Below are 23,067 nucleotides of genomic sequence, written 5' to 3'. Positions count from 1 at the left end.
GAAGTATATTTATAATAATCAATCTTCCATATAGGCTACTATATGCTTTTACTATTATTTGCAAATGTCAAATCTTTATATCTGTAAGATTGATGTGTGTACATATATTTTCCTCATGTCACTGGGTAGATCCATTCACTCAAGGCATCCATCAAAACACAAGTTCAATGTCTCCAGTACTCTGCAAAATCCTTAGATGGATAGCTGCTTTACTGGATGACTCACTTCTGTGTCAGTTCAGTGAGAAATTTAAAAATGTAGTTTTCCAGATGGATGTGGTGGTACATACCTTGTAACACTCCGGAGGCAGAGGCAGGAGGACCTCTGTGAGTTCAAGATCATTATGGTCTGCATAGAGAGTTCCAGGCCAGCCAGGGATACATAGTGACACCCTGTCTCAAAAAAAAAAGGAAAAAAAGAAAAGAAAAGAAAAAGAAAAAAGAAAGAAAGAAAGGAAGGAAAGAAGGAAGGAAGGAAGGAAGGAAGGAAGGAAGGAAGGAAGGAAGGAAGGAAGGAAGGAAGGAAGAAGAGAAAGAAAATAAAAAGGCTATAGAGATGGCTTGGCAGGGAGGTGGTTGGTGTATTTCCTGCTGTTCCAAAAGCCCTGAGTTAAGTTCCCAGCACCCACATCAGGTGACTCACATCTGCCTGTAATTCCAGCTCCAGGGTACCCACACATGTAGCATATTGCTGGTGGCCATGTCAGAGGAGCAGCAGGTGAAGTTCAAGGTGTCAGCCCACTAGGAGAAAACTCCCTGATGGGTGACTACTGGATAGGCAAGGTCCCGAGACCACAGACCCTGGAATGTCTTTTGCTTCTGCTGTGCCTTCACATGTTTGCTGCTGCCATCTTTCTCTGGTATCTGGCATGGTGTTGGACTTTAAAGATGAACTTTGCCATATAACTGATACGTGCTTTCTGAAAAACAAAAACGTTATCAATGCTATGAAAGAATAATTTGAAACATTCATTAGTAGAAGAACAAATAGACCAGCTGCTCTGAGAGCGAAGTGTGTGGATGCAAACCTTAGCGCAGACAACAGAGAAGCCACACCTTGAGAAGATGTTGGGTAAAATGATGATCATTTTTAGATGTATCTATGGAAGAGACGTTTTTGAGGCTTTCTATAAGAAAGATTTAACCAAATGCCTGTTAGTTGCCAAGAGTGCATCTGTAGATGCTGTCCAAACTGAAACATGGTTGCCGGTCCTCTAAAGATAATTTCCATCATTCTTATAATTTATTATTTATTAATTTTATAATTAAGTAGCATATCAAACTAAACTGCATGTTTTTGATTAATAGTTTGTTTTCATCAGATAAAAGAATATACTAATAAATTAATTTTGAAATTTTCATTTTTATCAGAAATTATGAGTCGAGGATCTCAAGTTCACATTTTTTGGGTGCTCCAGTTGCTCCACTGAAAATGACGATATCACAGGGAACAGCTTCCTTAATGTCCACTGCCAACACCTGGGAACAAATCCAACTTTTATACAAACAGCATTCTTTATATCTGAAGGCTGAAAACCAGGAGCTTCAAAATCTGAAAGACTACCAAATCCCAGAAACTGCTGGCCCTCCAGATGTTCTTAGTGGTCACCTTTCAACAACTTATGTGACTAGGTCTGCGCAGGTGGAAGATGGTTTCATCTGTTGTGCTTCTGAAACACAGAGTGTAAAGTCCCAGAAGATGAATCCCTCAGGCCGGAGTGGTATGACTAATGTGCAGATATGTGAATTTAAGGACAGAGTTCAGCATTTACCTGAAGAAGAAAAATATCAGAAGTTTCAGTGTGAAAATATGAAACTTAGAGATGAGCAGTCTAAAAACCAGTCAAATCCCTGTGTTCTTGTTCCCTGACCTTAAAGAGTTCTGCATTCAACTATGTGCTTTTCTAAAGCTTCAGATTATCTTCTTGGGTTTTTCACCTCAAAGCTATTTGACAAAAACATCTTAGTCTAACTTTAAGTTATTTTCAAAGTTTTGTTTTAGCTATTATGCACTCTGAAACCTGTAAACACATCTCCCAACATTAAGATGAAAAGAATTTAAGCTAGCTGAGCTACTGGGACTCAATGGTTGTGGGAAGATCCCCACTGCCTATAATGTAGTGTGCTTATCTCATGGAAACATCCTGTTTCCACTGGGCATTTTTACCTGTGGGTTATTATGAAGATGACTTCTTCCTAAGCTGTACTATCTAACTGGTAATAATAATGTTAGTTTATACAGAGTTTTGATGAATAAAAATAAATACAAGGAAATGTCACACAGCTGGAACACACGAGTTTCTATTGAGAAGCTTTATAGATTATGGCTTAGGTTAATGATTAAGGAAAACAATTTTTTCAAGACAGGGTTTCTCTGTGCAACCCTAGCTTTCCTGGAACTCTCTTGGCACACCAGGTTGGACTTGAACTCATAGAGATCCACCTGCCTCCAAGTGCTGGGATTAAAGGCGTGCAACTGAAGAGCTGATAGAGGAAGACAAATCTTGAATTCTGTTTAAGGTTATTTAACACTTTCTGAAGAATTGTTTTTAAGTGTTCACCTAGAAGTTTCTTCTCCACAGAAGCAGTGAGTAACTCCTGGGTGGTCTGATGTAAGGAAGAAATCTGTCTGTCCACTCCTAGGCATTTATTAACATCTCCAAGATACTCAGGAGCCTCTCTTTCTTACATTAACTTCTGACCTTCAGCTGCATAAAGCCAGTTAGTTTCTTCCAAAAATCCCTGCTCAGAAGAGTCTTGGTAAATTGCAAGTCCAACAGCATGCTTAAAAAGCTTCTGAAGGAAAGCTCCGTCGACGGTTTTGCCATCCCTCTCTCTCTCAATCAAGAGTACGGTGCCGTCAATTGTTTTCCTCTTGACTTTTTTGATCACTTCTAATATGAACCCTAAATAACTCTAGTCCTAGGTCCCAAATGCCTCCATTCAGTAGCACTGGCTTCTGAAGAATGTAAGTTCTATCCAGAAACAAATAAAATGCCCCTGATCATTATCATTTTCCTGTAATGGCTTTTGCCAGCATCTATCAACCATTTTTAGAAAAAGAACACAAACCAATGAATCCTCTCTGAACTGATGAATCTGTTTTGATGTGTCTCAGCTGCTCATACGAGTTTACAGATATCTTGTAAGAGCAAAGATTTTCTACAGTCAGTTTGTGTTCTTCTAAACTGCACTTAATTGAAATACTATTCTGAATAGCTTCCACCATATCTTTTAGCTTTTATCATGTGTCATCTCTATAGTGTTAGGCTTACCTTTAGAATTCCTGATCACTTGTTAGCAGAGCCAGGCTTGCTACTTAGCAAAGCTAGAGACTGTGGTAGAAGATTTAGCCAGGCTGTTTGCATGGTGAACCGGAGAATTAATAATACTCTTACTTTTTTTTTTTTTTTTTTTTTTTTTTTTGGTTTTTAGAGACAGGGTTTCTCTGTGTAGCTTTGCGCCTTTCCTGGGACTCACTTGGTAGTCCAGGCTGACCTCGAACTCACAGAGATCCGCCTGGCTCTGCCTCCTGAGTGCTGGGATTAAAGGCGTGCGCCACCACCGCCCGGCAATACTCTTACTTTTAAGTTGCTGCTTCTGTGAGGTTGCAGCAGTTGGGTAAGATGAGGAAGACGAGGAGCAAGATTCTTTAGCCATTTTCCTATCAAACCCTACAAACTCCAGGGTGTCTTCAAACACAACTTCTTCTACATGGGTAGGTAGCTGGAAGTGGCCACTGGAACCCTGCCCGAGGCAGAGGATGAGGTTGAAATGGACGCTGACTCTCTAGGTTGTGGAGGGTGGAAGAGGAAAGAATGGAATCAGAGTACTCTCTAGTTAACCATGGCTCCTGCTGCCGCGGCCGCTATCAACGTTCTCTTCTTAGCAGAGTTCGGAGGAGTGTGGTGCTGATTCTACCATCAGCGGCAGAAGTACCTGGGAAGACACTTTTCATAGCTCCCAGATCCTGAGACCCCCAGGTCCGCCAGATTTGAGGTGCAGAGGAACATTCAGCTTTCTTATTAAGAGCCTCTCATCTAGTCCTGTTTTCCAGGGACCACCGGCTCTGAGGGGCTTGACTAAACTTTAGGGGCCAGGCATTCATTTACTAATGATATGTTCCCAAGGATACAGACTCACCACTCCAGTACGTGCAAGTTAGTGGACAGTGCCCTGTTGCGCCACTGACTTCTCATGAGGCATGTTTAGACGGAGGGTGAGGTCTGGGGCGGCACCATTGTTCCAAGCATCTTCTATTATTTTATTATGTTTTCATTCTGGGACTGTGGCTTGGATGTGAATAGCAATAACAACTACGAGAGCAATGAGACGGTTGCTCTGGTTATCCCTTCGTCCCGATTGTTTGAGCAGAACAACCCACAGAAAGAGATTCATTCATTTACTCAGTATCCCTGGCTGACCACGCAGGGGCTGGGTCTTGTCTCAGTCTCCTCCAGTGGCCATAACAAAATACCACCAACTGAGTGGCTTAATTGACACCTGTGTACTTCTTACAGTTGGTGTCAGCCTGTCCGGTTCCCAGTGAGGGCTCTTCTCCTTGACTGCCAGACAGACACCACGGTAGTGTTTGGCCTCCCACAATAGAGGGGGACAGACAACTCTCTGGGGTCTCCTCTTTTCTTTCTCTTTCTTTCTTTCTTTCTTTCTTTCTTTCTTTCTTTCTTTCTTTCTTTCTTTCTTTCTTCTTTCTTTCTTTCTTTCTTTCTTTTGTTTGTTTTCCAAGACAGAGTTTCTCTGTGCAATAGCTCTGGCTGTCTTGAACTCACTCTGTAGACCAGGCTGGCCTCAAACTCACAGAAATCTGCCAGCCTCTGCCTCCCAAGTGCTGGGATTAAAGGCATGTGCCACCACCGCCCAGAAGGTATCTCCACTCACGAGGACACTAATTATATCAGAGCAGAGCTTCATCCTTTGGACCTCACTTTTTTGTTTTGTTTTTTGTTTTTTGGGTTTTTTTGTTTTGTTTTTCGAGACAGGGTTTCTCTGTGCAGCTTTGCGCCTTTTCCTAGAACTCACTCTGTAGCCCAGGTTGGCCTAGAACTCATAGAGATCCACCTGCCTCTGCCTCCCAAGTGCTGAGACTAAAGGTGTGTGCCACCATGCCTGGCCCTCATAAACCAATTTAATGGATATAAAAATCAGCCTATAGCAGGTCTCCTATCTGAGCCCACTGACTCCTCCACATCCCAGTCCTCAGCACCCAGCCAGGCCTTCTTGACCCATGTCTGGATGATGTCAAGACTTGTGTGGGAAAACTTTACCCTGATAGTCACACCCAGGAGTAGATGGATGGATCCCTGAATTCCAGGCTTTCTGACTTCTTTGGTTGTAGCAAGTTTTTTCATCGGCCACCAGCTCAAAAACAACATGGAGACTTATTAATTATGAAAGCTTGGCCATTAGCTTAGGCTTGTCTCACTAGCTCTCATAATTTAAATTAACCCATATTTTCTTTAATCTATATTTTACCATGTGGCTTTTATGTCTCTCCCATTGTGTATGTCTGACTCTTCCACATCTTGCTTTTTTTTTTTTTTTGAGACAAGGTTTCTCTGTGTAGTTTTTGGTGCCTTTCCTGGATCCCGCTCCATAGACCAGGCTGGCCTCAAACTCACAGAAATGCGCCTGGCTCTGCCTCCCGAGTGCTGGGATTAAAGGCGTGCTCATGTGCCACCACCGCCCGGCTTCATTCCACATCTTGATGGAGTCTCCTGCATGCCTCAATTATCTCCTCTTCCTCCCTCTGCCTGGAAGTCCCACCTATCTCTTCTGCCTAACTATTGGCTGTTCAGCTTTTTATTATACCAATGATAGCAAGACCTCTTTACACAGTGTACTAATATTCCACAACATTTGGTTTGTGTATGTGTGTTTCCTTTAGATAGGGTCTCACTATGTACCCCTAACTTGTTGACCTCCTTCTTGACCCCGGCTTCTGACCTCAAGTCAAGCAAAGCTACACATCAAATCTAGCCCAGAGAACTGGCCAGGTGCCTATCTCTGGCCTCAAGCAACACTTTCCTTAAAGGCAGGAAATTCTGTCCCATGTTCAAACTTAAGACCCTTTTTCCCTTTGGAAGACTCTCAAGTTGCGTGCGGTCCAGTAATGCTCTAGGGCAGAGGTTCCCAACCTGTGGGTCATGACCTCTTTGGGGTTGAATATCAGATTTTTACATTAAGATTCCTAACAGTAGCGAAGTTACAGTTATGAAGTAGCAACAAAATAATGTTATGGTTGGGGGTCACCACAGCATGAGGAACCGTGTTAAGGGGTCGCAGCATCAGGAAGGCTGAGAACCGCTGCTCTAGGTACATACTCCAGGTAACAGACTCCCCTCTTTCACCTGTGGCCTTTTCATCTCCTCTTCCTCTTCCTCTTCTCCTCTCTGTCTCCCTGTGCAAAGAAGCCATTTCCTCTTTATCAGCATTTCTTTCTAAGTGGCAGGTAAGGCAGGTAGTGGTGGGAGGAAGCTGTTCCCTAAAGTCACTGGCCAGCACAGCACCTGGCCATACATCTGGGGCCATTTAGACCTGGTTGTGAGAGTGACCAAGAGGCCTGCTCAGATCTATAAAATTTTAAAGATCTGTCTATCTATCTATCTATCTATCTATCTATCTATCTATCTATCTATCTATCTATCTATCTATCTATCTATTGGTTTTTCAAGACAGGGTTTCTCTGTATAGCCCTGACAGTCTTGGAACTCATTCTGTAGACCAGGCTGGCCTTGAACTCACAGAGATCCACCTGCCTCTGCCTCCCAAGTGCTGGGATTAAAGGTGTGCGCCACCACCGCCTGGCCAAGACATTTATTTTTATTTTATGTGTATGCGAGTTTGTTTGCTTGGATGGATGTGCACCACATGTGTGCCGTGCCCACGGAGGACAGAAGAAGGTGTTGGATCCCCTGGAACTGGAGTTATAGACGGATGCTGGCTGCTGGGTGGTTGCTGAAGAGCCAAACCTGGTTCCTCTGGAAAGGCTTTTAACTGCTGACCGGGTCTTCAGTCCCCATACTTAGTATTTTTTGGAATGATTCCAAGTTTTCCAGAACTGTCTGGTTTTCTCTTAAAGCCTTGTACCTGGGGGAGGGGAGAATACATAGATTTGCATTTGATAGACATATGCTTAATACAAAATTGACCCTGCATCGGGGTCTGCTGAGTCTCCAGTGGGCAGGTGATTGTACATCCTGCCTCAGGTTCCTCCAGTAGAACCAGAACCCAGGTGCTATGGTTCAGATGTTCCGGCAAAATTCATCTATTGAAATCCTAACATCTGGCGTGATGATATACGGAGGTGGAACCTTTGAGAGGTGACTAGGTCATGAGGGTGGAGCCCTGGAATATAAGGTCAGTGCCTTTAAACAGGGGCCTGAGGGAACTACATCACCCCTGCTGTCAAAGGTGAGGGACAGCGAGAAGACACCATCTAGGAGACTTCTCACCAGATGCTAAATCTGAGCTTGGACTTCTCGGCCTGCAGAACTGTTGTTGCTTAGAATTGTTTATAACCCACCCAGTGTGGGGTATATTTGTTACAGCAGCTGGAACAGACTTGGATACAAGGTGAGGAGTGTAGGATGATTGATAAACTTTTGGAAGCCCTACTGCACACCATGAAGATCATATTAAAATATCTCCATTTCTCATTAAATATATATTTGCCAGAAAGTAGTTTGAAATGGGTGTGGGCTTTTTTTTCCTCTCTTACATTTTTTTTTTTAATTTCACCACAACATTTAGATGTAGGAAGAGCAAAGAGTATAACCCGCAGCCTTTCCACTAGCTCAGAAATGGAATGTTACCCGTGTAGTTGAATTGCTGGGAGATGCACTTTTTCTGGTCCTTTCCCTCTGCTCCAGAGGTAATGCCCATTCTGAATTTGGAAAATGTTCCCATTCATTTCTTTAAACTTCAGAGGTGTCACTAATATATGTCTATGGGTTGTTGTTTTTTTTTTTTTCAATTTTCCCACTGTGACTTGCTAAAATAATTTTGCATTTGACATTATTTATTTACAAGCTAATTAAATCACTTACATTCTTGAAGGACCCCCCCCAATAAATCTAACCTATAAATTGACCTCAAACGTTATCAAATGGCCCGACAGTGGTGGTGCATGCCTTTTGTCTCAGCACTTGGGAAGCAGAGGCAGGTGGATCTCTGTGAGTTTGAGGCCAACCTGGTCTACAGAGTGAGTTCTAAGAGAGCCACGAGAAAACCTATCTCGAAAATCAAAACACAACAACAACAACAACAAAACTATTTAATGTTTCTGAAGATGGTCATTGATGGACTTTTATCTAGACTATCGCTTCTATTTTGTAGCTTCCCTTTTATACTTTGTAAAGGATCCCTGTGAGTATGGAAACCTTACTTAGGCCCTGACCCTGGGTCTGGAGTCCTGGGGCGGGATTGGGGTGGTATACAACGGAGTCCCTTGGGGAAGCACAGAGCGAGAGCGGCAAGGACATTCGGAAACCAAGGGAAGGTGACGTTTAGGTAGCCTTCCTGAGCCACAGGCCTGTCCTAGGCCATTGTCATTAGTTAAGGCACTCCTACGGGCCGGGTGATGTTGCGACCTATGCCAGAAAAAAAGGAGTAAGCTTGGTGGAGGGGGAGCTGGGACGGAACACCCACCGCGGACCGATCCCTCAAGGTGCTGTCTGTCTGCCATTTCTGAGCCCCGTGCGTCTCAACCATTCCAGTCCCGCGTCCTTTCTCAGACTCCTGCCCAGAACTTTGTTTCACCGAAGGGAAGCTGGCCCAGAGGTTCTGCGAATCCAGGTAACCCAGTTCAAACACCACTGGGCCTTTCCCGACTCCACCACCCCCTGGCCACGCCTCCCCACTGTACCCCTCCCCTCCTGGTCTCCTCTTTCTCCCTCCGCTCTCCGACCTCCCTCTACCCTGCACCTGACCAGGGCGGGAGGGAGCCCGCAGGCTGCTTTCCAGATGCGATAGTCTCAGGTGGCTGCCTCTGGGGCCCGCAGATCTTGCCTTATCGCGATCCATCAAAACCTTTCCTGCCACCTGAGCTCCGACTCAAGGTCACCTCCAGCGGATTTCTTGCCCACTGCGTAGACTCCCTGCTACCTACCTGGAAACCAAGGCGGGAGGGTGTGGGGCATTTAAAGAGCAGGGTTCTAGCTTGGAGCCTCCATGAGAAGCAGAGCCAGAGTGTAGCCAGGTGAGAGGCACAGCGAGTGTGATCCCAGATGACTAGAGCTTCCTCCAAGGCTCCGGGCTGAGCTCCACAGCCCAGAAGAGTCATTTCCTCTCTCTGGGCCTCAGTTTCCCCAACTGGAAAGGTTGTAGTAAGAACAGTGCTCTCTAAGATCCTTTTAAGGGCAAACGACAAGCAAATCACGTGGCACATGCCTTTAATCCCAGCACTCAGGAGGCAGAGGAGGGTGAATCTCTGAGTTCGAGGCCAGGATGGTCTATAGAGTGAATTCGGGGACAACCAAGGCTACACAGAGAAACCCTGTCTTGAAAAACCAAAAAAAAAAAAAAGTGACTACGTCTACTGCCACAGCCGTATTAGGCTTGTAGTATGTGTATAATACGTAAATAATTTTATAAATTAAATATACATTCCTCATTATATGATTTATAATTATGTACAATTGTATAGTCTACAAATTTATAACTATCTATCTTATTTTTCTTTAATTAAAATTTTTATTTATTTTAAATATGTGATTTATTTTATGTGTGTGGATGTTTTGTTTGCATGCGTATCTGAGAACCATGTGGGTGCCAGGTACCTAAGGAGGCCAGAAGAGGGCATCAGATCTCCTGGGTCTGGAGTTACAGACGGTTAGGAACCATCATCCATGTGGATGCTGGGAATCAAACCCAGGTCCTCTGAAAGAGCAACCAGTGCTCTTAACTGTTGAGCCATCTCTCCGGCCCCAAATTTTTTATATTTTTAATACAATTTTTATATATACTGTCTTAGGGTTTCTGATGCTGTGATGAAACACCATGACCAAAAGCAAGCAGGTTGGGGAGGAAAGAGTTTAATTGGCTTACACTTCCACACCATAGTCCATCATTGAAGGAAGTCAGGACAGGAGCTCAGACAGCAGGCAGGAGCTGATGCAGAGGCCATGGAGGGGTGCTGCTTACTGGCTTGCTGGCCCAAGCAAATCACGTGGGTAGATACAAAGACCTTATAGGCAGAAGCTTCACCAGGATGTGGGTGTGAAAGGCATGGTGACCCACAGAACAATCTGTTGGGACTACCTAACTCCTCTGCCTCCCAAAGCACTGCACTTCTCCTCTGGAGAATCCCCTACTATTCAAGAACATGTCCTAACCTCACAGTGACCTCAGGCCAGGAGTGGCAAGTTTTCCCATACCTCTCCCCTGTTGCTTTTCGGTTCATAAAAGGACTTGATAGTCACACCCCACAGCGATGACAGCTTTGGTTCAGTGGGTATCACCAATGAGAGGCACCTGGAGCTAGAGCTGTGTGGGACTTGGCAGGGCACTTGACCTCTATTAGGCAGGAAAAGGACAAACACCCCTGTTTGTGTATACACAGTTCTAGGTGGGGACAGAGGCCGGCTATGGAGCAGCCAGTTCTAGGCACCCTGGAGACCCCGGGAAGGCAGGACCTTCAGTGTTCCTGTATTCTCTGGCTCCTTACCTCGTGAAGAAAGTGATGACTAGTTCTCAGGTCTCTTAGGCCATAAAGCTCCAAAGAGGCTGTCCTGGAGGGCAGTCAGCTGTCACTCGAGAGTGACTGTGTGTCCCATTTGCCTGGGACAGTCCTGTCTGCACCTGCTGTCCCAGTATAATTATTAATAGGCTCCCTTCTCTGTCTGGTCTAGATGTTGCAGGTCAGGGGTCCCCTCATTAAAGCCCCTGTTCGACCTAGACTGCCAGGAGGGGCCTGGACAGGCTTGCCTAGGACTCGGGGACAGGCTTGTCTTGCCCTGTGGCTGACAAACTGGAGGACTTGACGCATGTCCATTCTTGTCTCTGGTGGCAGTGGCTTCAGTCTAACTTGAGGGGTTAGGTCAGCTAGCCCATTCCAGGTGGGCTGAAAGTGAGATGCTCGCCCTGGGGGCTCCGTTCAACCCCTAGGCTAAGGGGCCTTTGACCACCGTTCCCTAGGAACCCACCACATTCTACCAGATCCCTCCCCACCCTGCCTTTCTGTGCCATAGGTCATTCGTGTCCCCCGGTTTCTGTCTGTCTCAGGGCTCCAGGCCAAACAGGACCTGATGCCTGTCCACCCACCTCTCCTCCCCTTCACTGTTCCGGGCAGATTGTTCCCTAGCCTGCCCTTCATGGCTGAGTGTAGCGTGGGACAAACAACTAAATCCCCAGTGATTTTCTCTGTATATCATACGAGGTGATGGTGTCAGAGTTGTCAGGTTAGGGATGTGACATTAAGTGCCTGGCTCACGGAGAGATTCTCCAGGGTGTTATGACATGTACTTCTCTGTCTTACCATTAACTCCCTGGAGGGCCCAACCCAGGTCCTCACGGGGTCACTTGAGAACTAATGGAGGTGATTTGCCAACACGAAGCTCGCAGAGGCTTCCTTTCTGCAGCTCTCTGCACTAGAAGTTTCTGTGAAAACTCATGGCTTAGCCCCACTTCAAACTCCATGTTCACAGGACTCATGGACAGGATGGAGCAATATGGACTCTTTGACCTCTTTAAAATGATCACACAGCTGCTCTGAAGATCTTTATTCTAGCAAGGCTAAGCTGTGAAATTGGCCTTGAGCTTCCTTCCCTAGTTTCCAGTTCTTCAGTCCTGATTTTAGGAGTTTTGCCTCAAGCAGGATATCAAAGGACATCAGCTTCATGGTCTGACATCGACTAAATGGAACCTTATCCCCTTCTGAACCAAGACATCTTTTTCCTCTTTGAGACAGGGTCTCACTATGCAGCAGTGGCTGGCCTTGAACTCACTGTGCAGACCAGGCTGGCCTTGAACTCACACAGATCTGCTTGTTTTCCTCTTGAGTGCTGAGATTAAAGGTGTTCTCCGTCATGCCTGGCCTGATTCATTCTCTCTCTCTCTCTCTCTCTCTCTCTCTCTCTCTCTCTCTCTCTCTCTCTCTCTCTCTCTCTCTCTCTCTCTGGTTTGTCAAGACACAGTTTCTCTGTGTAACAGTCCTGGTTGTCCTGGAATCTGCTCTGTAGACCAGACTGGCTTCCCTCGAACTCACAGAGATCCACCTGCCTCTGTCTCCTGAGAGCTGGGATTAAAGGCAGGCGCTGCCACCACTTGGTGATATTCTTTTTGACAAAGGAGTAATTGTCTCTGATTCTCAGAACCTGAAGGCCTTTATGAGGTGGTATGTAGAAAGGCTCAGGCCTGCGATAAGAGTCAACAAATGTTAAGTTTCCTTGCCTTTTTATCCTGTTATCTTCCTGGCTGCTAAGAACATACACTTTTCTGTGGGGCAAGATAAATAAGCAAGCAAGAATCTTTAGCTTGTTTGTGAATAAATGACTCCAAGGCTGAAGCTGTGGCTTGGTTGGTAGTGTTCCCCTAGTGTAAGTGAAGTCCTGAGTTCAATTCCTAGCACTTCATAAACAGGCATGGTGGAACCTACCTGTAATCCCAGCACTCAAAATATAGAAGCAGATGAGGCTGTAGAGATGGCTCAGTGGTTAAGAGCACTGTCTGTTCTTCCTAAGGACGTAGGTTCGATTCCCAGCATCCACTTAACAGCTCACAACCGCCTGTAATTCCACTTTAAGGAAATCCAATGCCATCTGACCTCCATGGGCACCGGGCACACACACATGTAGGCAAAAACACATACACATCAAATAAAATTTAAAAATTAAAAAAAAAAACTGGAAGCAGGAGGATCAGGAATTCAACACAATTCTTTGCTACATAGTGAGTTTGAGGGTCACCTGTGCTACATGAAACCTTGTCTCCAAAAGAACGAAAGTGCCTCCCAAACTTAGCTGTGTGGAGAAATCACACTTTTGCTCATGATTTCATGGGTCAGAAATTGAAAAGGAACCCAGGGCAGTGCATGCCAGAGATCTCCATGCAGCTGCAGACAGATGGTGCCTGTCATCACCTGAAGGCTTAGCTGGACTGGGTGTACACTGTGACTCACTCATGACTGACAGCTGATGCGGGCTATTGTCTACGGCTCCATCTGTGACTGTGTCAACCAGACCCCTACACAGGCCTCTCCAGGACTGCCTCCCATTAGGTAGATTTCTTACAGGGCCTACAATCAAACCCTAGCACTGGAAGGGGGTGGGGGTGGACCTGAACTATGCTTCTCTTTGTAGAGTGACAAAATTCTGTCATTGGCTAATCATGTGGGACAGAGAAATTAATGAGGTCGTCTTCATCACATCTCCCAGGTCTTCTGAAAAATCAGGCTTTTAGCTGTCAGGATTCTTGTGCACAAGCTAGAAAAAAAGCACTGGTCAGTGACGACACCGTGTTGGATGGTTTTGGGGTTCTGAGAATTAATAGAGACTGGAAGACCGGGGTGGAAGCTGGGCCAGGACCAGGGAGCTTCAGAAGGCTGGCAACAGGTACCCCATAAGGAGAAAGCCTACAAACTGCCCTATGTAGCACAGGCCCATACTGGGGAACACTACTGAGTAGGCAATGAATGTGACCGCAGGGCCCAGCTTTTTGGTAGCTCTCCATAACGAGGGACGCTGAAGAAGAGCAAACTGATTGGTTCAGTGACAGGCGACATTTTAACTGGAGAAGTGTGGCCAGAACGGGGTGCCACTAGGGCCTCTTAAAAGTTCTGTTGGCCTACTGTGAGGACGGTGCACCGTGGGAGACTCTCCAAAGCAGAGCTGAGGTGCTCTGAGGGACCTGGAGAGGGAGAGTCTGGATATTTGCAATCCACTGTGTTCCCCAGACAACCTGCAGCCTCAGGCATCCCCACCCCCACCTCCACCCCCACCCTGTCGAATACGGTCGTGAAGTGCCAAGGGCACGATACTTCAAGGAGCACTTCATGGAGGTATCACAGATTTTTTTTTCCCTCTCAAGACCAAAAGAACTATTATTAAATTTTGCAATTGTATTTTTAATGTTTGACTAGGCAATACAGTCACTGAAAGAATATTAAAAGGACATAGAGAGACAGTTTGGCTCCCACTTCTGTTCCCTGCCTACCTCATCATTTGATCTCATTCTCCTCTACCCAAGCTGATCTTAGTGCCTTGGATGTTCCCTTTCATGTTTTTCCTTTTGAGATTTTATTTTATTTATTTTTGAGACACAAACTTCCTCTGTAGACTTGGGCTGCCCTGATCTCCCTCTCTGTAGCCCAGGCTGGCCTCAGACTCACAGAGATCCGCCTGCCTCTGCCTCCCAAGTGCTGGGATGAAGGGCGTGCGTCACCATGGGCTTTCGGATTTACTTCAGCAAATCAGTACTGAGTTCGTGCACATCGTTTCTCATCATCATCACCACCGCCCATCTCCAGAGCGCTTTGCTCTTGCAAACCCAAGACTCTGATATCAAAATAATCCCTCCCCACCTCCTCCTTTCCCAGCCCCTGGCAACCACTTTTCTGTTTTCTGGCTCCATGAATCTGATGACTCCATGTACCTCCCATAATAGCACCGTACTGTACTTGACCTTTGGCAACAACTTCCTGCACTGAGCACAGTGTCTTCAAGGTTCATCCTTGTTGTAGCGTGTTGGAATTCCCTTCACTTTTAAGGAGTGGTATTCCATTCTGTGTATATACCACCGTTTGTCTGTCCAGTCCTCCTGTCTATCCACATGTTGGCGGGCAGCTCTTGGGCTAATGTGGATATGTGATACCTCCACCCTGAAGAAGCTTCACATGCCATCACCTAACATTGTTCTTTCTCCTTCAGTTGTTCATTCTATCGTTTTCGTACACTTCTGGGGTTTTGATTATTATTTTAAAATTACATTTATTTATCTATGTGCATGTGCATGTGCACACACACGTGTCACAGTGCACCTGTGGAAGTCAGAGGACAACTTGCAGGAGTCTGCTCTCTCCTCCCACTATACAGATTTGGGGGATGACCGGTTGCCATGCTTAGAGGCCCGTGTCTTCACCTGCTGAGGGGCCTGTCTCAGCAACCCTGGTCTTCTGTTTTGATTCAGGACCCATCAAGACTTTATTAGGTATTTTACGTGTTTTTTGTTTAACCTCAAATGGTTCCTCTCCCTCTTTGGCCAACTGTGACATCATTAGTTTACTCATGGTTTTTGTTTTGTTTTGTTTTTGAGACAGGGTCGCATGTAGCCCAGACTCTCGATCTTGCTACGTAGCCAATGATGATGACCTTGAACTTCTGATCCTCTTGCCCCACCTCCCAAGTGCTGGGATTATAACCTGTGCCACTATGCTTGGTTTATGCGGTACTGGGGATCCATCCCAGGGCTTCAGGTGTGCTAGGTGACCATGCTACCTAGAGAACTCTACCCCAACCCCACACCTACAGTGTTTGGAGAATCCAGGCCAGCTGTTCTGCACAGAGGCCACAGATGAGTGCAGAGGCCACGCTGCCTTCCTTGGAGCAGTGGTCAGCAAGCACCTCACATCCAGCATCCCGGGGTTGGTGTTTTTACCTTTGAGCCCACATAGCCATTAGAAGAGAACATTCTGGAGGCCCTGCATTCTCACTGCAGAAGCCACCCACGTTGCAGTGGAGAATGTGGGAAGGGCCACTCCCAGGCACTTCAAGGGACTTCAGGGGATGGGAACAAGACTACAAGTCCCTACCATGTAGCCTTGAGGCCATGAGCCTGGCTCTCCTGGGCCCACTTACTTCTGATGACTCTTCAAGAGTTCCAAGGGAGAACCCTGCTGTCCAGTATCGCAGAAGCCACCCCTAATCATATCCAAGACATGTCTCGAGTTGCAAAGGATTTTCCCATCTATTTCCAGCCGCACATAGTAAGAGCTTCTGCTTCAAGTATGCAGAGATAAAGACGTCATGTCGTGTGCACCAGAGTAACCTCTGCCACCACTGTCGTTCTCGCTGTATAAACGGGTAAAGAGAGGTTCAGCCAGAGGTCACCAGTGGAGGATGTGGCGCTTCGGTGCAGGGCAGACATGGAGGTCCTCAAGACTTGTGGGACTGTTGACCAGTCTGAGAATGTCCCACCCCCAGCCTATGCTCCGGCACTACCCAGGCTTTATGGGATCCCAGACAAAAATTCGAGAGTGGCTATGACCTGGCAAGAAGACAGAGCCACAGTGGTGACCAGTCCTGTGCCACTCCGCCCGCACAGCCACGCCTTTGAAAGAAGACGGTGGAGCCGCCTTTGCTCACTAAACACATCTTCCCTGCTCCCTGCCGGCGTGGAGCTCCACCCTGTCCCTCCCTGGCTGTGGAAAGAACCATCCTGTTCCCACAGCTCATCGCTGCTCAAGGAATGCCCACCTTCAGAGGAAGTTCCTCCGGCAAAGCCCTACCTGCCTGACGGACTTGAGCAGCACATTCTTGAACTCTGGTGTCTAAGGACAAGCCCTGAGTTCCCACCTGCAGGCGGTCCATCAGTAGAAGTCCTAAGCTGGAGAGGGCTGTGCGGAAGGGGGTCTGGAATCACCCACCCATCAAGGGTGCCTGAAATGAGAAAATGCAGGAGGAGGTTTGTTGCCTGCCCTGAAAATCCCACATCGACGTTCACTTCTTCCATGAAGCTCACCCTGAGCACCCAAGAGCTCCCCAAGCTCCCTGGAACTGAGGGAGAGAGGCTTGGTCTGCTTTGACCTATGGGATGAACCTGTGCTTCCTCTTTGGGGTGGGGAGGGTCGTCATCTTTAGGCCTAGTACGGAGCTGTGTACACAGTGGTTGCTCAGGTAAACAAACTGAAGAATCCATTCATTCGTTTACTCAGAAAAACAATTCACTGGTGACTACCTAACATTAGATTCTCTTTCTCCTCTTTAAGCTCTCTCCTTCTCTCCCTTTTTCCTCCCTTCCTTTCTCAATGTGATATACGCACGTATACATGTTCATGTATTGCTCATTTATGTGAATGTGCACGTGTGGGCAAGAGATCAATATCAAGTGTCTTCTTCAGCTGTTCTTCATCTTGTTTTTTGAGGCAGAGTCTCTCCCTGAGCCTGAAGTTCACTGATTTGGGCAAGACTAACGTGGCCAGCAAGCCCCAGGCCGCCTCCGGTCTCTGCCTCCCCAGTGCTGGGGTTATGTGTGATAGGTGCACACCATCACACCTGGCTTTTTATGTGTGTACTGAGGATCTCTGCCTCCCCAGTGCTGGGGTTATGTGTGATAGGTGCACACCATCACACCTGGCTTTTTATGTGTGTACTGAGGATCTAACCTCATGAACACCACCACCCCTTCCTCAGTCTCATGTATCCCAGGCTGGCCTCAATGTCAACATGCGCCCGAGGATGACGTGGAATTCCTAATCCTCCTGTCTTCATAGGTATATGCTACCAAGACCTGGCAAGGAGCGAGGCTCTCTTCTAGGTTCCTGTCATCTCAGGCCTGACATCCTAGGACTAGACAGACCTGATGGACCCTAGACAGACAAATAAGCACATAAAGACGTCCATGTCTGGTGGGGGGCAGATAACGCAAGAAGAAAAAGAGAAAGAATGATAGAGATTCTGGTAGGAGAAAGTAGAGACAGTGCCAGGGGCCAGAAGCCCCATGTTTTCCTGTTCTCTGACTCCAGGGCCATGAAGCCAGATACTCTAGAGAACCCGGTCTCACCCGAGGTGGCAGCTTACAGGCTTGGCATTATGTTAACTGGAGAGAGAATGCCCTAGGAGGTGACATTTTTCCTAGGCTTCTGGGACAGCAGCCATTCCCCCCCCCCCCGGGGGGGGGGGTGTATCAGAGCTATTGACCGCTGGAGGGAGAAACTGGAGTTTGGCCCACCAAAAATGTGGAGGCCAGACAAGAAAAGGGTCGGCTGCTGGGGTGTTTGGAGAAGAGTGAGAGATTCAAAGTGCCGCAGGGGACACTGAGTGCTGGCGGCCAAGAGGGGTGGGGGGGAGGGGCAACCTGAGTTATACCTTATCGCGCGCGCGCGCGCGCGCGCGCGCGCGCGCACACACACACACACACACACACACACACACACCCAAGATCCTTTTCCTCGGTGGCCTTTCCTGGCCACTCTGTTCACAGAGTTCTCAGTCTTCTCTTCCACCTCCCTCCCCCTCTCTGTAGCAAACCCCCCCCCATTTACCCCCTGCTCCATATTCCACACAGTTCTCAGATGCCTGAGACCACAGCCGGTGCCAAAACCCGTGTACACCGCCTTTCTCCACAAGTTCGATATCCACATCCCCCATGTTTGTGATAAAGTCTAGATGAACACAGTAAGGAACGGACAGCAATGACTAACAATAAAGTGGAATAAGCGTAACCATGCATTGCAATAAAAGTTACCCAAAATCTATGAGTTGTTTACTTCTGGAAGTTTTCATTGATTATTTTTTATTTTTTAATTTATTTTGTTTTTAATTTTGTGTGTGTGTGTGTGTGTGTGTGTGTGTGTGTGTATGTGTGTGTGTGTGTGTGTACCCGTGGAGGCCAGAGGGTTCAGATCCCCTGGAGCTGGAGTCACAGGCCGTTGTGAGTTACCTGACGTGGGTGCTGGGAATTGAACTTAGATCCTTCTGGGAGAGTAGTCCATGCTCTTAACAACAGAGCCGCCTCTCCATCCCCTCATTGAATATTTTGAATCCCAGCTGAATGTAGAAAGGGAAGGTGCAGACAGATGAGGTTGCACCACTTACCTACCATACTCGGATTTGGTCAGCCTCCCCCGCAGTCCCTGGGACGCTGGCTCCAGCCACAGGCATTTTGGCCTCTTCATTCACTGCTGTGCCCTGGGCATGGCATGGAGCCTGGCACACAGTAGGTGCCCAGGGAACAGGACTCCCTCCTTCCTCTGTCTCAGAGGAAGACTCCCAGGTCCTTGCCCTGTGCTGAAGACAGGGAGACTGGAAATAAGACGTCACTTCTGGGAGTGAGGGGTGCTGGAGAAATGGCTTGGCAGCTAAGAGCGTTTCCTGCTCTTCCCGAGGACCCGAGTTCAGTTCCCAGCCCCCGTGTGGGATGGCTCACAACTGTCTGTGACCCTAGCTCCAGGGGATTGGATGCTGTCTTGTGGCCCCCATAGGCATTCACTCCCCCAACTCATATAAAAAAGGCATCATCTCTATCTTTTTAAAAATAATCTTAGATTTATTTCTTTTTCTATGTGTATGAGTGTCTTGCCTGCATGTACGATGTCTACGCACGGATGTGTGCAGTGCCCATGGACATCAGAAGAGGACATCGGATCCCTAGAACTGGAGGTGTGGATGGTCGTGAGCCACCATGTGGGAGCTGGGAATCAAGCCTGGGTCCAAGCAAGAGCAGCAAGTACTCTTAACTGCTAAGCCATCTCTCCAGACCCATCATCTCTATCTTAAGGAGCCCATGACTCCAGAGAGCTGCATACCTCCCCACCTCGTTCTAAAAGTCCCTGCCCCTACATACCCTGAACCTCAGGCCGGAGTGACTGGGCCTTAGTGCCTTCAGAACAAATGTCGGCTGCTGGTGTTTATGGCCTCACCTTGAAGACGGCACAGAGGGAGGGTGCCTCTGAGGGAGCACCTCAGCAGGAGACTCGGATGCCGTCGTGACTGGGAGGATACGGGGTGTGGTAAAAAGAAGGGAGGACAGAGGAAAGAGGACGGGTTCCATCAGTCTGTTTCCTGTGACTATCAGTGAACACCACAAGCAGGGTAATTTAAAAATGCTAGAGCTTTATTCAGCTCATGATTTTGGAGCCTGGGAAGTCCAACATCCAGGGAGCCCATTTGGTGAGGGCTTTCTTGCCGGTGGGCAGTCTACAGGTAGTATGAGGCATCCCACAGTGAGAAATGAGCATACCCAAGAGACACTCAAGGTGGCTTTCATAACAGCCACTTCAGATTGCCATGAACCCACTAATTCAGAGTCCTCCTGACCTACTACCCCTCTGAGGGGCAACCCCTGGTCCCGAGTATTGATACGTCACAGTGGGGACTAGATGTCAACATGAATTTTGGTAGGAACATTCAAGCCATAGTAGGAGGCCGGAGGAGAGGGTAAGGAGGCAGAAGCAGAAGGCTGCCGACACTACATAGGGAGTAGCCCACAGATTTGAGTGAAGTCACTCCGTGGCTGAGGGTGACTGAGATCGGGGCGAGGCTGCAGCTAAGTGTGAAGGGATGGCCAACTGAAGAGAAGACTTCGTGTGAATAGGGGAAACAGAGGCAGACACTGTGAATTGAGTCCTCAAGCCCAGAGGGACTAAGAATTTTCTCCGGGTCACCCAAAAAGGGGAAGCAGACACCAGGTCCAAATGCAGGTTCTACCATCTCCCCACCATTCCACACTGATGGGTCTTGAGTCTTCAAAACCCAGGCATCATTGTTTCCATTTTACAGATCAGTAGAGATGTGAGGAGGTAGCACCTTGCTCAGGGACACCCAGGTGCTTAAGAAGTTGTAGAGTGGATTGTAGCTGTAGCTCAGTGGTAGAGTACTCGCTTTGCATGCATGAGGCCCTAAGTTCAATCCCCAGTACTGCCAAAAAAGGAAGGGAAGAATGTGTCTCGAGACAGAGTCTTACCACAAAGCACATGTGGATCTGGAACTTGCTATGTAGACCAGGCTGGCCTCCACCTCACAGAGACCCACCTGCCTCTGTCTCTTGAGTGCTGGGATTAAAGGTGTGCATCCCCATACCCAGCCTAGTAGCTTCCTGGAATTAAAAAAAAAAAAGTGGGGGCAGGGAGTGTAACTCAGGGCTAGAGTTCATGCCTAGTATGTCCAAAGTTCTGGATCCATCTCCAGGACTGAAAAAAAATACCACCAAGGTTTGTGCACTGTTACATACTGACTTCCTAAGTAAGTGAATGCTTGTGGTGTTCAGAAAGTTCATGCAGCAGAACCATACTCGCCATCCACAAGGTGACATGATGTTTTTAATATTAATTCATGGTGACCTATGAGTAGAAAGGCCGAGAAATGTGACCAATGAAAAAAATGTCATCTGATGACAGTGTCTTCCTTCAGCCTTGAGTTTCTGGTGCTCTGAATACACTCCTTGGCTTCCCTAACCTGTCAAAGGTAGTCCTTCTGTGAAGGTCAATGTCAAAGGGTTCCCTTATGCTCCCTCCCTGTGATGAACCACGCTGGCCTGTGACTCCAGGTCTGTCCCACTGACGTTCTCCAGGGCTCTTCTGTCAGCATCCTGGGCCTGGGCCACACTATTCTGGGTCCCATAAGCACCGCCTAAAGAAGAGTCCAGGTCCCAGTCCAGCGTCCCCGGGAACGCTGGGGAACTCTGTTAGAGGTGTGGGTCAGCCAGTGAAAGAGGGCAGTTCTTAGCATGAGTGTGACATCTCTGCTTCCTTATCTAACCTTAAGATGGTCATCCTGCTGAGCAGACCTCTCCCGTATCCCTGCTAGACCTGTTCTCAGAGACTGTACTTCCGCCATCTCTTCCTCAGTCAGCGGCTGTTCTGAGGAACCTAGAGGCCTGAGGATCTAGCTAGACGCTGCAGACTTCTCTTCTCTCCATCACCATGCACTTAGATGTCATCCCCCGTGAGAACGTGCTGGCCTGACATCAAGCCTCTTTCTTCCTCTGGCCACAGAGGACCAACAGCGTGGTAGAGTCTCAGCCTTTAAAAGAAGATGGCCAGGGGTTTGAATCTCTGGTAAGGCCCTTAGCCTGCCTGAGAACTCAGTTTTCACTCCCGGCATGTCTACAATATCCACCTTGTGAACTGTTGTGAACTTAAAGGTACAAAGGAGAGTTTGCTCTCAGAAGACTCTTACTAAATGGTCCCTTTTGCCGACAAGGCTCCTGTGGTATCTGGCTGTTTTCAAACAGCGCAATTCTCTGCTGAGGACTGGGACCTTGGTGCCCCATGCTGGCATAGTGGAACCCCTGGAGTTCCCAACACACCAACCAGTGCTCAGCCTCATGTGTTACCTATGGGCAAATACGGTTGTAAATCCGGTGCTGATGGAGGTTCGTGGAAGGACGCACCCCTGGCGTGTGGAGAGTATGGTGTGTGTGGTGGGGACTTCCTAGGGGAAATCTAGTGAGGTGTGAAAATGACCCCACCTTTAGGGATTCATGGACATGTGCAAAGACCTATTACCTGTGTGCTCATGCCACTAATGCCTATGACTCCAGCCTCAGTGTCCAACAGTAGCAACTGGCTTGATCAAACATGGTAGTATCCTGCTTTTAAAAAGGATGCTGGGCCTGGCTCAGCTGGTAAAGATGCCTGGCATCAAGCCTGAAGACTTGAGTTAGATCCCCCAGACCCACATGGAAAGAAAGGAGCAACTTCCACAAGTCCTCTGGCCTTCACATGCCAAAACACAGGCATAAACATAAACACAATGTAATACAAAGCTATCCATTTTTTAAAGGCTTATTTGTATTACCTTTTATTATGTGTAGGAGGAGATGTATGTGCACACGTGTGCGGGTGCCTGCAGAGGCCAGAGGCATCAGGTCCTCCTGGAGCAGGAGTTACAGGCCACTGGGAGCACCCCATATGTGCCCTGGGAATACAACTTGGGTGCTTTGTAAAACAGTGCATGTTCTTAACCCCTGGGCCGTCTCTTCAGCCCTAAACATTGTTTAATTAAAAGTAAATAAAATAGCTGGGCGGTGGTGGCACACGCCTTTAATCCTAGTACTCGGGAGGCAGAGGCAGGAGGATCTCTTTGAGTTCGAGGCCAGCCTGGTCTCCAAAGCGAGTTCCAGGAAAGGCGCAAAGCTACACAGAGAAACCCTGTCTCGAAAAACAAAAAACAAAACAAAACAAAGTAAATAAAATAAAAGGGAGAGTGGAAAGTGAATGTGGTGGCTGGTAACTCCAGTACTTGGGAGTCTGAGGCAGGAAGCCAGCCTTGGCTACTGAGTAAAGATGCTGTCTCAAAACAAAACAAAATAAAACAACAAAACCCAACCAAGCCAAACAAGACGGACAAACAACAACAAACAGAACCAAACCTGGACTTTAATCCCAGCATTCGGG

General features: G+C 47.4%; 1 pseudogene; it reads right to left on the bottom strand.

Annotated features, from left to right (window-relative positions):
• Positions 1-1,760: 1,760 nt before the first annotated feature.
• Positions 1,761-21,505, bottom strand: LOC102925313 (cullin-4B-like; annotated as a pseudogene).
• Between the last annotated feature and the right edge of the window lie 1,562 nt (positions 21,506-23,067).

The sequence above is a fragment of the Peromyscus maniculatus genome, chromosome 1 (assembly GCF_049852395.1).
Source record: "Peromyscus maniculatus bairdii isolate BWxNUB_F1_BW_parent chromosome 1, HU_Pman_BW_mat_3.1, whole genome shotgun sequence".
NCBI lineage: Eukaryota > Metazoa > Chordata > Mammalia > Rodentia > Cricetidae > Peromyscus > Peromyscus maniculatus.
The sequence above is the reverse complement of the archived record's forward strand: the minus strand, read 5'-3'. Positions and strand labels throughout refer to the sequence as shown.